The sequence below is a fragment of the Hibiscus syriacus genome, unplaced genomic scaffold, assembly GCF_006381635.1.
Source record: "Hibiscus syriacus cultivar Baekdansim isolate YM2019G1 unplaced genomic scaffold, ASM638163v2 tig00110429_pilon, whole genome shotgun sequence".
NCBI classification, from domain to species: Eukaryota; Viridiplantae; Streptophyta; class Magnoliopsida; order Malvales; family Malvaceae; genus Hibiscus; species Hibiscus syriacus.
The window spans coordinates 11010028-11026524 of NW_024062733.1; the positions used below are offsets into that span (position 1 = coordinate 11010028).

At 36.7% G+C, this 16497-nt stretch overlaps 1 pseudogene; it reads right to left on the reverse strand.

Moving 5' to 3' along the window:
- Nucleotides 1–4058: 4058 nt before the first annotated feature.
- LOC120125045 lies at nucleotides 4059–14273 on the reverse strand (annotated as a pseudogene).
- Between the last annotated feature and the right edge of the window lie 2224 nt (nucleotides 14274–16497).

Here is a 16497-nt window from a genome sequence, read left to right on the forward strand (position 1 = left end):
TCAGATTAACCTTTAACTATTAAAAGTTATAAAATTATCACTTAGCTATTCATTATGTTCTAAACCCGTCCTTTAACTTTAAAATATTATTAATCGTCTGAATTAGTCGTTTAAACAGTCGTGATGATTATCTTATATTTTTTAATAATTGGGGAATTCATCAAAACAACCCTCTGAATTAGTCAAATAATCGCAAGTATTTAAGTATGGCCTTTCCTAACGAAAGAAGCTGAGTTGAAAAATGAATGTTTTGAGAAAAATCTGCACTGGTTAGGCATTTAGTTAATTCAATATGTGAATTTGAGCGATTCGAACAGGAATTGAACTAGCGAGTTGGTTTTGATGATCCGATTTGAGTTAATAACTTTATAAATTTGTCATCAATAAATATTATTTTTGATAATTCGATTCGTCGTATTTCATCAGACAAAAGATTATGTTTTATTTGTATCACATATATAGATTTAATATGATAAAGATATTGTATTATTATGTAACTTAATGTTTCATGTCAATAATATTTTAGATATTTATTTTAATTAAAAAAAATTCTAGATATTTATTTTGACCAAAATAACAACTTTAAATATTTATTTTGATTAAAAATATTTTTGGTACTTGAGTGAAAAAATTATGTACTTCAAGTATTTATTTGTAATGATAATAATAATAATAATAATACAAGAATACAGAAAAGCGTCAATCATTAGGTGGTTTTGATAGTTAAAGAGAATGTTGTTCTCTCTAGAATTTTTGAATTCGAGTAACTATGTCGGTAGGATGTGTGTATATTATCAATTGATTAAAACTTATGAACAAATATCATCTTGTAATTGTCCTAGACTAATTAAAAAAAGGAATAGAGAGATGGAGTGTAGATTGGAAACAAGTGCATTAAATTTAGGACTTTGTAAAGAGAGTTGGGGCATGGATTTAGGTGGTTGGTAGGTAAGAGCTCTCCACTCATTAATGTGAATTCATTAAAAAATTATTAAACTAATATGATTATAAATTAGTATTTGTTTTATATACTATCAACCCTTTGATAATGAAGGCTCAATCACCCCGTTGTAGCCACTGATGCTCAAACCCGTGACCTTTAGGAACATTAACTATTCCTTTAATTACTGAGGTAAGTTGGTTCAAGCAATTCATTAAATTTCTTGAGTACACATCAAACAGTCCTTTCCTTTCTCCCAATTTTTATTAAAAAATAAAAAATTTTAATAAAAAATTTTGGATTAAATGTGTAATATTTCCATATAATATTTAAAATTCTCTGAAGTTTGAGGGTTTGAGTTATATATATATATATATATATATATATATATGGATATAAGAGTGTAATTAGTGAAGTTGTTTACCAAATTGCAATCCATCAACTTGTATGTGAACAAACTATAGAATTTAGCCGAGACCAACTTGTTGGCTGAATTGCCCACAATCACTGTGCCCACCAGATATGACAGAGAAATGACTGGCTGCCATTTCAGTCTTGATTTCACTATAAAAACACTTGCACATGCATCATAACATAGCCGACATTTTTCAAATTTTGGTGAATATCCTATATGATCTTGTTGATAAGAAAATTTGGATTACGGTCATAGTAGACGGTCCAATTCTTTTAATTTTGATTTAGAATGAGAGTTACAGCCGATGATTATGGTGAATTGGGGAAACAAGATGGTGCATAATGAGTTGAAAGAGTGAATTTGAAATCTCTTCTTCAACCATATAAGGTGGCTTTTATTATATTCTGACATCTAGTATTCGTGTTGAGTTTAAGATCATGATAATTATCTATAAACTATTTGGACACATAAATATGACAGTTGGATAACAGATTTGGTTACGATAGATCACATAGGTTATAAATGACCGTATCAATAAATAAGTTGACCGAATGATATAAAATTTAAAAATCTCGATCAACGGAGGAATCCATAGACTTTGATAGGTGGAGAATCAAGAATAGAGGTACGACTTTCTGAAGAGATTAGGAGGATGTACAACAGAATCAGATTTAATAAGTTTAAATGTGATTATTCTTTAAAGATCAAGTGTTGTTATTGCTAATCAGTTCTTTTGATTTCAGATACAATCCATTATCCTCGCGTGTAGCAAGTAGATTTTATAAGGTGAGACCTTTGAAGTAAACCAAACGTCTATGGAAAAAGGCCAACAAAGCCTACCTCTACCGCTAGGGATGGATCGAGAGGGAACGGGTCGAGACAGTTGTCCTACTAAAAAAATTATAAGTTCAAGTTCGTTTCTTTAAATTTTATAAGTTCAAATTCCTTCCTCTGACCTAAAATTATGTGTCCATCTCTGTCCACCGCTCAAAACAAAGCCCGACCCCTTGAGGACTCTATATGTCGGAAGCATACCAAATATCGGTGAACATGGGAACATGCAAGTTATAGTGTTATAATCAATCACCAATAATCGAAGGGAGATAAATTATATAAAAAGAAAGGATGCCGAAGACAAATTTACTCCTCGATCGACACTGCTGCTATCAAAATTTGAGGTCAAATGCGTGCTGACCCAGTTCAAGACACATTTCTGCGTAAATCTGAAAATTTACTCATTGAATGGTTTTATCAAAGAATGCTATTTCTAGAGAACATAAGTTTGAGCAGCTGAGTTTGGTGTGCGTGCGTTGTTAATAAGTATTTTTCTGTACTGCTCGCGGATTATACAAACCTAGCCACAACTCGAGTAGAAATCAATCTTCAAGGTAAGTTTAGGGCTTCAAATAAATGTCAATCTGCTTCAAAGGCTAAACTCCTTCAACTACTGTACAATAGTAAATGGCTTTCCTTCTGCAAAATGGACTAACTAGTAAGATCCCGTTGACATGAACCAAAAGGGTTTAACAAAAATGGCAGGCATCTTCAAGTTCAGTCATCAATGGTGGTTTCGGGCTTCACGAAGGCCATAATTTACCAGTGCTGAACGCGATAGATGAACGCGGTAACTAAGGCGATCGACCGGAAAAGTCGAAAGACTTTGTTTACATCTATCTTCCATATGATAACAACTATGTTTACGCATGCAAAAGTTGTGAAGAGCACCATTCACTTCTGTTTAAGCTCTTGAATCCTCAGACTGTATAATTCGTTAGTTTAGTGAAAAATATAACAAATTTATACTTTTGTTTATAAGTTAACCATTAGAACTTCTTTAAGGAGTCTTAGGTTGAATTCACTTAAACTATATTTTGAAATTATTTTATTTTATTGCAATATAAATATAAATATTTTAATAAAAGTTAAGCAAAATTCTAATTTAATAAAAATATTAAAAAAATGTCTTGTGAACTGTTGATGAGGAGATAGAAATGATGTAAAAATTTTAAAAAAAAAATAAAAAATTAAAAAACTCATCAATATCGTCATTAGATTTTATAAGAGACATGACAAAAAAATAATCTTACTAACAAATGTGCCACAATACAAGGGAAAATGGTGTTGACTTCAGGGATTATCGGTGATATAAGGATCGAATGAAGAATCTCAACGGCAAAAGGTAAACACCGACATGAGAAACAACATACTTTTTTGCACATTCTTAAAGGAAGGGAAAATTTTTCAAAATAATCATACATTCTATAAGCTGAGGCATGGATTTAGATGGTTAATAGATAATATATTAGTTTTCAACATTGTGCGTGTGCTAATCCTCTCGAACTTTTTTTTTAAATTAATCAATAATATACGATCTATTGATCAACTAGTCCAGATTAAGTACTGTAGATGCTATGACGACCATCACAACTCAATTTACTCTATTTGTAAATGCCAATGTTCGAATCCCTTTCAAACCTATTTTTAACTTAGTAAATCAATTGTTTTAACAACTTTTAATTTTTTGATAAAATTTTCTTTAAAAAATCTACCTAAATAAAAAATACAGTAAAAACATTTACAAATTAATACTTAATAAATTAATAATTTTTTTAAAATAACATTTTTTTGGGATCTCAACTTGATCTTAAGGTCTAAACTAATAATTTTGATAAATTAATAAGATAATAATTTCTCGGGAGACCCTTATAACGGTGTAATTAAAGATTCTTCAAGTTCTCGAAATCCTCTATAAACTGTCTCGGTTCTACTCTGTGGAAGTGCCAATCTCCTCACCTCCGTCATGTACCTGTAAAATCCCAAACAGTCCATGTTAAAAATCACAAAACATATGCTACATTTAAGGCTCTACGTTTAATAAACTGAACACGAAGAAGCTGGCCTGTTGGCTGCACTAGTGATCTTGTCTCGAATCCCTTGATTTAGGGCCACTGTCTGTTCCGGTGAGAATGTTCCGCCTAATATTAAAGAAGCGCCAGCAGCAGTCGTGCCCAATCTCTGCGCAAATACAGACATTGCCCATTCACGAAGTACCACCAGCACTGATTGGAGAAGGCGTAATCTGAGGTTTGATGATGACAAAATAGCCCCACTTGATAATAATTGATCGTAAGTGTTCAATGCGGGTTCAGCTGCACCCTTGCAAGCACCAAGAAGAGCTCTGGCGACATCTTCATCACCAACATATTCGGTTCCGGATTCCACTCTCTCCTACCAAGTCGAACATGTTTAGAAGAGAAACAAGTATTCAATAAAACAATAACCAATTGCCATTTAACAAAGCTACCGTGATGAGAATCAAATAAACTATTGCTTTTTTACATAACTAAATTGAAACTAGCTAAGAGGAAGATATACCATTGCAGCCTTCTCTAGATGAAGGCATAGAGTGTCCAGAGGTAAAACAGCTCCATCTCCAGGATACACTTTAGAACCAACCCGCTTCAAAACGGAGCAAGCCTCGGCAACTCCACCCCTTGAAAGAGCTTGATCAATAAGTCTAGCCCAGGTTTCTCGGATAATGCTACCATCGGTGTCACCTGAATAGTTAGCAAAGTACAACATTTCCAGGCATATCTAAAAGAAGAAATGAAAAGGCAAAGAGTCTCATTATTAACAAGAATAATAATATAGGAACAAAAGTTATCACATGATTACTTGAAGGGAAATAGTACTAAATCGGGAAATTGAGCTAAGTTGATGGAAGCTTTATCCAAGAGAACCTAATTATCCTAAAACAGCCACAATGTAGAACAATTCCTAGCAACATCTTAAAACATTTGGAAACACAATTCAGTTTAAGAAAATTTCAATTATCTACTTACAAGTGAAGAATACTATATCTAAGATATAATTCTCTCTCCACCCCTCATTTTGCTACTCTTTTGCTCATTGTCGGATCCCACATTAAGTGTGTATATTTATTTATGAATATATTCTTCTCATCTTCCATTTTATATACAAAATCTCTGCTGAGAGCAAGGAAACAAAGAGAAGGAGAATTAAAAAGCCAGAATCTATACCTCCCAAAGTTCAAAAGGAACTGCATATTCATTATACAATTGAGTAATGCTCTTCAAATCTGAAGACAACTCCTTGGCCTTCTCTCGTGCAGCATTTGCTAAATTGGCATCACCATTAAACCTGCTATCAGCAGCAGATCCATTTTGAACAGATTCTGATGTACCAAGTGTAGCTTCTACCCTGGTAGCAATTACCTCCAGTTCCTCTTTTACTTTTATCTGAAACTGAAGAACAGCAAGTTTCCCTTCAAGTAAGTCCAACAGTCCACTGTCAAAAGCACCACAGCTAGAAGGTACCAGGCAATCATTTTTACCATCACTCTTGGCCTGAAGAACAGCATTACTTAGGTATTGACGCCTGGCATTGACAAACAAAACAAGAAAGTTCAGACAAAGCATTGTGACAAGGAATGACCCCTCTGCAGATTTTCGAAGCCTCCAGCCGTCCGAGTTCGCCTCCGCCACTCAACCCAGCGCAGTGCCTAAACGTGACCTAATCCCGTCTTCTCTTGTGTCGAGCAGTGGTGTACAGCTGAGTATTCACCATGGAACCCCAACCCACGTCTCAACCCAGCCAACTTCGAGGGTTTGACTCAGCTGGTGCGGTGGCTGCTTCCTCCGTGAGGCCTCCTATTGTTCCTCCTTCTTCGTCTAGGAGTTCTCATCTCCCGCTTGAACCAGACTGCCGTGTTGCAGCTGGTGATTTCCCCCTGGAGTCTGCCAAGGAATTAGAAGCGAAAGTGAAGGCTCTTAAAGCATTAGTGGCAGAGTTGAATAAGCGGGTTAATGATTTAAAAATGAAGGAAAATGCAGTTCCACGAGGCAGTCTTCTCAAGAAATCTGGATCCGCTGGTGCAGCCTCTTCATCTTACTCCGGTAAGGACAATCGTAAAATTGAGAATGAAAAGGAGAGGACAAGGTTACGGAAACCGCAAAGAAGAGTTTTTACCAGACGCTTGTTGGCCGGATTGAGACAGTTTGGTAACTTCTCTATTCCACCGAATGCTGCTAAGAACGATGTTTTGGCAGCCTTGGCACGTGAGGCGGGTTGGATAGTTGAGTCCGACGGCACCACTTACAGACACTCTCCTTCAACCCAAAATCAACAAAATTCGGGATCAGTTTCGGCGAGGTCGGGTGAAAGTCCACTATCATCCAGTCCTTTGAAGAAATGCTCACAAGAAGGGAAACATAGGAACGGAAAGTTGTCTTTTGTTCACGCAACACCAACGCTTCCAGTCGCTAATGTTGATCATGGTGGTGCCAAGGAGTTCTATTCGAAAGGGTATTCCGATGCAAAATTTTCCGAAGTGGTGGGAAGAAGAAGAAATGGGTTTTATAATCGGTCGAAAGAAGGCCAACCAGATTTTCGCAATGGGTCCAGAAAGGATTGTTACACGATTTTTATCGAAAACCTTCCAGAGAAGATCCATTGGAAGAAACTTGGATCCATATTTGGCTCACATGGTCAAGTTATTGATGCCTTCATTCCCAAAAAAGAAACTCGAATGGGGTTCGTTTTGGGTTTATTCGCTTTGCTACAATTGAAGAAGCAAGGACATCGATTTCTAAGATGAATGGTTATCGTATTTACGGCAACAAAATTAGAGTCTCTTTAGCTAAACATAAACCCCGACAGTCTTACTGGCGAAAGTCCTCGAAAGTTGTTCATAGTAAGTCGGGGCTGGAAGTTTTTCCGACGATTAAACACTGTGAAGTTGAGGGTGTTGTGGACGCAGATAAACTTCATGTGTTGTCTAACTGTCTTGTGGGGTGGTGCAAGAACTTTATCAAGATTGGTAATCTTGCTAACCAAATACAAGCCAAAGGACTAGCGGGTTTCACGCTTATGAGAGCTGCTGGAAATGTAGTTCTAATGGTTTTTGAAGATTCTAATTCGTTGAGATGCGTGAAGGATGAAAAGTTAGAAACTCTTGCAGAATGGTTTTCCAGAGTGGAAACTTGGTCTGAGAGCCTTGTGGTGGAGAGCCGGCGCGTTTGGCTAGTTTGCGAAGGTATTCCTTTTCACGCTTGGAATTGGGATACTTTCAAAAACATAGCTACTAAGTGGGGCAAGTTAATAGCAATCGATAACAGTTGTGAGTTCCCTTCGTCTTTTGATCGGGCTAAAATCCAAATACTCACAAACGCTCAAGTGAGAATTAATGAGTTGTTGGAGTTGAAGGTCGGGGATCATTTATTCAAAATCTTGGTGCATGAAGTTGATCCTTCCTTCAAACCTATTTCTTGGGTTCCTGAAGATTGCGATATTTCTTTAGAACTTGATCCTCCAATTGGGTTGTGATTGTTCGGCTGCTGTATTCAGAGGCGTTTTTAAGTTTGTGGTTGTAATTGTTGGTTTTTTTGTTATGTTATCTTACATCTTGAGGTGATTTAGGGGCTTTTTGGTTGACGATGTAAGATTTCTAGGTGATATGGGTTGTATTGGTGTTTATTCCCGCATGTGGGTTTGGTGTTACCTCATGTACTTAGTATTATATTTAATAAAATATGAGGCACTCTTTTCTCCCTTCCTTGTTCTTCAACATACTTCTAAGTATGTGGAAGAATACGAAGGGAGTTTTTAATGAGACCTCCAACTTCTATCAAAAAAAAAGTTCATTCAACACCTAGTTTTGAAAACCACAAACAGTTTGGATGCATTTGACTAATTACTACATGTCAAATGTGTGTGTAGCACTCTGAAAATCTGAATAACAGCTCTTCCCTTGATCTTGTATCAGAGGTTAAATGGATTGAAGGGTACAAACAAATTTGGATTTTCAATACGACAGCCAGAAATCAGATCAGTACATGCTTATGGAGTTGAATTTACTGATTACAACCCACACGTCTACAAAGATATGGATAAAATTTGATCAAATGAAAGCAATCAACCTCTGTTCAAGACTAGGAGCAGCGCTCCCATCGATCGAGCGTCTTTCAGCCAGCCTCAACAGTACATGAGCTGCAAGCAAATGCTGTCTCTTCAAGACATAATATCGAGCCAAAAGATCAAAGTATTTGGCTTGATTAGAATGAATAGGAGCTCCAGGTTGACCCACTGAAGGGGTTGCTGATGTCAATGCAGATAGAGCTCGAACCTAAATGGAAGATGATAGAAACACATTAAAAATGAAGGAAAAAGTTGTTACGGCAATTCATCATCTAAGCTCTGAAGAAAGAAAATTGTGTTCACAGGTTGAAACAGTAAAAACTTTGAAATAAGACATGAAAGATCACAGAAATAAAGCCACCTCTTGTGCAGGTTCACACCCAGCAGTCTGCAGAAAAGGCACCAAATCAGGACCTCCGTATTACAACAGCTCATTCTCAAGGCCTAAATTGATCATAGTTCTATACATGTACTCGTGAAATAATCTGTCAGGTGATTGAACACTAAGCTGAACAATCTGGCATATATATTTTCTACGTGAAGCATCATCAAGGACAGATCGCACTGCAGCAGGCCTAGCAGGAGACCCAAATTCCCTCTGTGAGCCCTCACCTTTCAGAGAGCGTAAAGCACTAGTAATTACCTCATAGCACTGTTCACGCTGGGCAATTGCATATTCTCTGATTTCTTGATCAATTTGCTCATTGAGAGCAACACCTGCAGGATCAAGTGCCTGAGCTTTCTGTAGGGGTAAGCGAACAACAGCTTCATAAAATCTGCAGCAATGTTTCAAGTTAAAGACGTAATAATCTGATTAAAAAATATCTAGTTAGAGAAATCATATGCTATCCTCTTAATTGAATGATAAAATCACCTCAAGTCCTCAAACCGTTTGCAGACAGTTCTTAAATCCGCAGATTCTGGAACTTTACTTAGGAATTCAAAGGCCTCCCTGGCAAGATTTTCCTTCACAACAGGATCCGGAGTTGCAGCAGCTCTTTCAAGACATTCCACAGCTAAGAAAAACTTATAATCAGACTCCTTGAAATAGCTTGGACATCCCTCACGTAATTTCCCACTTACATCATCAACAGTCCCCCTGCCATCAGGGCCAGTATAATACTGGAGCAAGAAACAACATTCATTAGTGCAACCATTTAGAAACTCTAATATACATTTAGAAGAAAAGAAAATCTTGGGAATTCAGAAAAGAGCTCATATGCTGAACTTCTATGATACTTCATATAAGATTCAATTACCTCCATCAAAGCAGAAATAAGTCTTGTAGCAAGGCGATCACCCTCCTCAGAACAAACAAGTTGGTGAAATGTCAACTGAACCAATTCCTGCCGGATATTAGCATCAAATCCCTGGACCAAGCGTGTTACATGATGCTGAGAAACAAGTTGTAGTAAAAACAGAGCTTCAGCAGACCTAAGAAGCAATTGCCGGATGCACTCCATTGCTCTCACCTGTAGCACAAGACTTTTTTCAGAAACAGATATGAGACCTAGGGCCTAATACATAATAAATGGATGCATTAAGAAATTCCACCCCACCTCCATTGCAGCCAATTCAGCAGGACTATACGGCAACCGCTGTCTTTTATTTGATGTTCCACCACCATTAGATTCCACACTCCAGGAATAAGCACCAAATAAGTTTCTCACCATGCTCCTATCACCAGCTCCTAATTCTGAACCAGTTCCATACAAAATAGAACCAGTCATGTCACCTAAACCAGCTACACATCCATAAAGCCCTCTTCTTTTGTTCCTTCTAGACCTTAAGAACATCTCCAAAGCACGAATCTTGTTCTCAAGGACTTGCATAGCCCCAACAGAAAGTCTGCATGCAAGCAGCCCATTTCCTGATGCTGCATCATAACCACCTTTCACAACCATAACAGGGAGCTCCCAAACAGGAAACAGAAACCTTGATGAGCACAGGCAGAGCCCTTCATGAGCACCTGAGAACACTGGGTCAGCCTCTTGAACAACTTGCCCCATGCTGAAACCCATAGCAGCTGTTCTAGTATTTGATAATCCACTAGTACCTTCAACTTGTGGCACTCCAACCATTCTTGGGTCCTCAAATGCTTCAGCTGCCTTCTCGGCAACAATATTGCTTATAAGATTTTCAGAATGAACTACTTTTGCAGCTAGCATCAAACACATTGCAGTTGCTTCACCAGCACCAAAACGATTAAAGAAATCCTCTAATATGGGTCTTGGAGAGTTCAACTAGAACAATCTTCTCAAAATATCAACAGGCCGATTGAAAACTACTTCCATCATGCCCATGGTACTGAAAACAACCATTGTCCTCCTTGGCAATATATGTTGAGTTGAAAGGTCACCTATAGCCCACAACTTTCCTGATGCCTTACCACAGGACTCAACTGATCTTTCAAATCCACAAAATTCAAGCTCGGAATACAGTGATAACACAGTTGCAGCTGTATCTGGTAAGGGAAGAACATCTGCCGCAAAGAGCATTTGGCCTTCAACGGGCAAGGAAGATACAGATTCTCGTAATGATCGGGTACTCCGAGCACTTGCTCCTAAATTACCTGACAGAGATGACTGTGAGCTTGAATCTCTGCTCACAATGAGAAGAGAAGACATGGTTGGTGGTGACGAATCAGAAAGAAGAAGTGTTCCACCTGGAAAAACAACAAAGATCTCTGCTTTAAAAGCATATTTAAACACTTACCAAACCAGAAGTACTCAAGGTCCTCATTACGAGGTTGTCTCACACTTTTATAATCAGAAGGAGACAAATCATGTGGACAAAAAACTTCTAAATGAGCAGGTGAAATTATTGAAAAAGCAAAACTACTACACAAGCCAGAAGAATTAAGTAGCAGAACACACCTTGAAATAACACTCCCTACACCTGCAGTGTGGCAAACTTTACGGCAACACTTATGCCAACCTGAATCAGTCGTGTAATGCAGCTCATAGATGTGGCCATCACGGCCAGCCATGAAAATACGACCCTTATCAGTACAAGTGATACAAGTCATGGTAACTCCATCAGAAGGTATTGTATATTCTGGCAAAGACTGCAGTGAAACTTCTGCATAAGGATCAGTATTATCACCCCCTCCAGAGCAGCAAATTCCTACAAGAATCAACTGATAACAAGCAAAGGTATTAAGAAAAATATGATTTCATTATCCTACAAGCTAGGATAAATTAGTGAGAAAAAGTCGATAGAAACTGCATACAAAATAAATAATGATGTTAAGAGTGCAATAAAGTTGATAAAATCAGTATTGTCAGCACCAGATAGAATTAACACCTCAATACCTTCCAGATGGGGTTTTTTTGCACCTATGTTTGCTTTTGGCTATGGTTTTTAAACGCTAATAATGGGATGCTTGAGAAAAAAGCCTCATGGATTTCTGCTTCTTGTCTTTTTTAAATTTTGTCAGTTTTTATTATAAAAGTTAAAAGGACCAAGAATTAATCTTCATAATCGATTGAAAAAGGTATTACATTATATCAAAGGGTTTTCTTAAAAAAAATAAAGCCACAGCCACTAAAATTTATTAGGGTAAAAAAACTTCAATAAAGAAGCTTCTAGAAAAAGTATTTTAATATGCTTCGTACTTCTTTCTCGTTGGCTCTCAATTTTCTTTTCTTTTCTCCATTTCTACTCTTTCCTTATTCTCTTACTTTGAGCTCTGCAGACTGAACTCATTTTTAAATTTATGAAACAGAAGTCAAATGCTGGTATAAAATACAAAATAAAGCGTGTTACTATGCTTGTATTCAAAAACATAAAGTCTTGCCCTTATTTTCTCCTTCATAACAAAAGCATTTTCCTTTTCCTTGTGTCCCAAAGCCACAAAATTTCTTCAAATAGATTAGGGAATGGATTAAACTTGAACAATCTTTTCAATTTATTAAATGAACTTTACTAAAACCTAGTTTATTAATGTAAATTTTCTTTGATATTATTTATGTATATGTGCCTTCACTCGACCAAGTGAATTTTTGCACGTTGCACCTTAGGTAATACAAGGGCCATAACACCTAGACTGCCCCTTATGCACTTGCCAACATTGGATACAATTCAAAAGGGAGAAATCCATGTCCAAAGGAATCGTTTAGAAATAGGATATTTTATCAATCCCATACTTGAAATCATAAATAGGATATTCATAAATAACATCTTCCAAAGGAAAATAAAAGCCAAGTTTTTACCTCAACGGGAGTTGCTAATATTAGAAGATACTGTATAGCTTCAATAAAAATGCCAGGTCTAGATTTGGCGAGGCCAACAGCACATATAGTTTGTTCCTCCACATTATATTCAGGGCATTGGCCATCCCTAATCAAAAATAAAGACGCGACACATGTGAAACAAATAAAAATCAAATAAATAGACAGCATAGAAAAGACAAGCCATTTATTTTAAAAAAATTATAAACGCTGAATTCAGCTCTGCTGTTCAAGAGCCATCTATTTATGGGTGAAGTTTGCAGGTCCTAGATTCAACTGACCAAAGAATGGTTCCCGGAAGGATTGAAGGGGGGGGGGGGAAACGGTAGAAGCTATCTATCCATCATGATGCACCCAAGCGATTGACAAACAAAAAGATACTAGGCCAACTAAATGCTGGATATATCAAATAGAGACACCAAGCAAGAGCCTTATCATTTTATAGATATTCAACAAGCAGTCAGCTAAAACTCACAATAATGAAATGGGTGCTCACATAAATGAAAAATTACAAAACAATAAATTGGAACAAGCAACAAAAATTTTACCATTTGTCAAAACGCCAAAGAAACAAAGAATTATCCACAGAAGCCCATGCCCTACGTATCTCTGGAAATATTCCACATAATGCAGTTCCTTCTCCACCAGCAGCATTATATCTTTCTACTAGTACTGGAGGTAGCTCCCAAGTATCCTCCACCTCAATCAAAGGAGGCCACTGCAGTGGAATATGAAGGATAATTTCATTAATAATGAGAGTAACTCATCTCAAACCATCCCATCTAATTAGGCATGTCAACTTTTCTATCAAGATGCAGGACTGCAAATCATGCTTAAAAGATATAAGGAAGGAACATGAAACGAGCTCAGAATACGCTGAAATGAAAATAGCAGTAAACATCCATGCTGACTAACTGAATGCAGCACACGATATGGATTACTGGAACTTAAAGATAGCACCCTTAGTTTAAGCTTAAATTAATTACACACAAAATATATCAAATATGAGATAACCAAAAAAAAGTGAAAAGCATTTTAGAATCCTCAATGAATGTTTAACACCTACAAAGAAGAACATAAGACTAAACACATTTCAACCACTGGAATTCAACAAAAATGGAGGAAAAAAACGAACTCATTATTTTCGGGACAGAAAACAAAATCATCTAGAAAAGCGAATGAAATCAAAAGTCTCCAATTATCCATCAGATTTTAACTGAATAGCTGAGAGAAACATTAAAGACTAGGTTTTAGTTGTAAATTGGGAAAAATTTACCTCTCTGGGATGAGTGGAGTAGGGATGACTGGTGTATCTGGAAGCTTCCAAAGCTTCCTCGAGGTCCAACTGGGACGCCATTTCACGGCCAATACGATCGCTGACGACGAGCCCCGCATTGGTGACGTCACGCAGTACAATCTCCTCCACCCACGACATGGTAAAAACTCCAGAATCAGAAGGGGGGAAATGTGACTAGATTGGAAAATAAGAGCCCCCCCCAGGCTTTCTTTTTAGGGGCCCTTACACTTAAATTTTGTGCTGGTTTTCCCTTTTCTTTTTAAAATGAAATCAAAAGGGAGAAAGGCATAGAGGCTAGCGAAGTGAAAGAAAGAGAGGAGGGAGAGTTAAAGCGCAGATATATATATAAAAAGTAGGGTTTATTCATTCCTTCAATCAATCATGGGTTTCTCAGTGGCGGGGAAATTAAGCTATTTTCCTTTAGAGAGAGCCTTCCAAGTTTTCACTACTCAAACTCTTATTTTAAAAATAAAAATCAGTTTCAAGAAATCTAATGCAGTGTTGTTTAGACGGTTTAACTGTTTAAATTATACTTATTTTTTATTTAGATGTTAAATTTTTTATGGTTGATTTAGGTGTTTAAAATTATCGTTATCATTAAGGTAATTATATAGCGACGATCTTTAAAAAAAATCTATTAATTAACATTTTTATCGTTTGTAAAATTTTAAAAATTTTATTTAAATTTAAACGCTTAAAACGTTTGGATTTTCGATAATTAAAATAGCATCTACGTACACCATAAGAGAGATAAAGAGTCTTTTTAGGGTTTATCACGAACAAGGATGCATCCCCTTTGGAGATAGCAAAACCGATGAAAAAGAGCCAACTTTTAAGCTTATGAAACCAGTTCTCGACGCTTGTTGCAATCCTATATGAGGCTTTATGGAGACATCATACCAAGGGAGTAACATCATCTTAATATTTACCGAAACTAGGTGATTGAACCATGTACGTTTATTCATTTAAATCACCTTTGAGAGAGGCATTAACGATGTAGCTTTGTCAATGCATCTGTAACGTGATTTCGCTCACAAAGTCATGTTGGATCCGTATCTCCCAATCGCCTTCAATCGTCGTTCGAGTCCTATCCACTATGGTTTGATCTTGCAATATTTCTGATTTCCCTTGAGCCACCCTAACCGCTTCAACACAATGACTTGATATTTGACTTCTCTCTCATTATCATGTTAATGGCATTATAGGCTGATGCCAAATCCTATGCTGGACCGGGATTAATCATTATCAACCAATTCATTCACTATTAACAATTGACAGAAATGTTGAAGTTTCAACATCTGGGTTTGCTCCTTCACAATAAAATAAACAACACCAACTGTTATGTCGCAAAATGATGCACGGTGATTTATCATACGATTAGAGAATTAAATCTATTAAATTAAATTAAAAGTAGAACTAAATTAATAGAATATATAAGTAATAATAACTAAATATATAATTATATAAACTCATTTAACTGTCATGTTAAAATTTTCGTTAAGGTTACTGACTTGATTGGTATCATTCAAATAATCAAATAACTCGATTATTAAAATTCATAGTTTAGTGATCAATACAGTTCTTGTAATTTAGTAGAACCGATGCAGATTGTATGATTTGAACATATCCTAAAACATTTATCAGCTGAAACTCCCCCTTGGAATTGCCGAAAATATCTTCTTACCAATGCTTAAGACTTAATTTCTTGTTTGTCCTAGAACTGCAGCTTGTGAGGTATTTAACACTTGTGCTGATTTTGTGGTCTGTGTTTTTTTGACCCGTTAACCTGTTAATATCTTATGCGATTTCATCTTGGCTCAATAATTTAATATCTTATATCTATGCAACCATTGTGCATTTTATAGAAGAAAACAGGGGAAGGGAAACAGAGGAAGCTGGTTTAATCTATAAAGTTAAGGCGTATGCTATTTATATAAGAACAACTATTATGAGCAAAGGAGGAGGAGGAGAAAAGGTCTTTACATAAGCATGTTGGAGGATATCTACAACAGATGGAAGAAGAAAGATCCAAAAAGTGAAGGAAAAAACACAAAACAAGATGAAAAGAAAATTGTTTCTAATCCTAAAATCCTGCCGGCATGAGAGCAGCCATTTCTCTTCCTTGTTTTTCTACAGGTGAAGTTCCATACTATCTACGAATTCCCGACAGATAAGGGCCTTTCCGCTAACCCCAGAGGGGAGCGGGACCGTTGCCTGGTGATATCTCGAAGCACCCGCCTCATATCCGGCTGCTGCAGCGATGGATGCTTGATCTTCTCAAACTCTAGCTTTATCTTCATCACTTGGCTATGAATCGCTACGCCTTCATACACCTCATCGTCTCTTATAAACGAGTTGCTGTTGCTGTAGTTTTCATGGCTGCTGCTCATCTTCCTTTGCTCCATATTCTGAACGCACACGCACCCTTTTTCTCCCTGATGGAAAAACTGCTAATCCTTCACGCCGATCGCCTTGTATACCTGTTTTAAGGGTGGGTCTAGATATATATGGTGGGAGTGGGATTAATGAAAATGACGTGATTTCTTCATGAATAGTGAGGGAAAGGAAGCCGGTAGGTAAGGGAGTGCAAATTTCTCCACCTGTACTTGTTTAGAAGACTCTTTTGAAAAGATATGATAAATTAACTAAAATTAAAATATACTAAACATTTAAATAT